We start from the raw sequence: 1,580 nt of genomic DNA on the forward strand, positions 1-1,580 counted from the left end.
TCACCACTACCCTCTGCGCTTCGGCGCAGTGCAAGGCTGCTTAAAGCCGTAGCGCAGACGGCTGCGAACTTTTGGGGGTTGCTCGTCGCTCGCAACCTGCAACCGGGCGAAGCGAATCGCGGGTCGCCCTCCCCCGCTGTCGTATACCGCGCCGACGAATGCGAATTTCGATCAGCGATTTCGACGCGCGATTGAGAACGCGACGAGTTTGCTGAAAATCAAACGCCGTTTGATTTCTAGGGCGACTCGGCTGCAGCGTACCGAATCGTTACGACGTTGGCAAGTTGACGTTCCCGCAAGACATTAGGCGATTTCATGCAGCATTTCGACTGCGATTCTAGAATCGCGGCCGAATTGCATGAAAAAGTCGCAAGTCTGCGCTAGGCTTTACCGTTCCCGTGTAGACGTAGCGTTCGTTGAGTATGAGCAGGTCTCCTGGTCTCTTCATCGTGATGAACGCACCCGCGCCGCCATGCTCGTCATGATCAGCGTCCCAGCTGTCGTTTGTTAGCGCACTGATGCTGCAGTTGCCTTTGCTGTGATCCATGACGTAGCGAAGCCCTGTCGCCACAGAGAGTGCGGTTCATTACGGGATCAACGCGGATACAAGCATAGGTAGACACGTGGACTATGACAGGGAGAAACACGCGGAACATGACAGGGGCAGACGCACGGAACATTGTAATCAAGAGTCCATATTTAATAAAGAGTTAATAATAAGAGATAATAGAGAGATAAATAGAGTCTCTATTATAGACTCTTGATATATATATATATATATAATATATATATATATATAGAGAGTAGAGAGATAGCTAGTTAGATAGATAGATAGATAGATAGATAGATAGATAGATAGATAGATACGATAGGGTAGATAGATAGCATAGATTAGATAGATAGATAGATAGATAGAATAGCATGATAGATAGATGATAGATGAGATAGATGAATAGATTAGATAGATAGATAGATGATAGATAGATAGATAGATAGATAGATAGATAGAGAGTGAGAGAGAAAGAGACAGACAAAGAGAGAGAAAGAGAGAGAGAGAGAGAGGAAGACAAAGAGAGACAAAGAGAGAGAGAGAGAGAGAGAGAGAGAGAGAGAGAGAGAGAGAGAGGAACAAAGAGACAGAGAAGAGAGCGAGTTATGTAGGAAGAGAAAGACTAAGTACACCAATGTACCAAACACGACTGAAATATCTTTGGCAGGCGTNACTTTACTACCGGATTTAACCAGATTAATGCTCAGACAATAAATTCGGCTCCAACCGCCATTCGGGTTTATTCGCAAGATACCGTGCAATCTGCTACAGTTCATAGGTTTCTGTTTCTGTTTCTGTTTCTGTTTCTGTTTCTGTTTCGTGTTACGGTTACGTTTTAGCAGACCTCAGGGTTATACACTACATCTCTGATAAAACCTGTTACTGATATAATTCCTACTGCCGAACAATGACTTTGCAAAATTGCGTATAATTTTTTTTTAAACGGACAGCAATTTCCCGTTAAAGGAATTAATTAATTATTAAATTAATAATGAATCAACTGTTAATTTGAACGATAACTAAGAGTGAT

The sequence above is a fragment of the Priapulus caudatus genome, unplaced genomic scaffold, assembly GCF_000485595.1.
Source record: "Priapulus caudatus unplaced genomic scaffold, Priapulus_caudatus-5.0.1 Scaffold3586, whole genome shotgun sequence".
Lineage (NCBI taxonomy): Eukaryota > Metazoa > Priapulida > Priapulimorpha > Priapulimorphida > Priapulidae > Priapulus > Priapulus caudatus.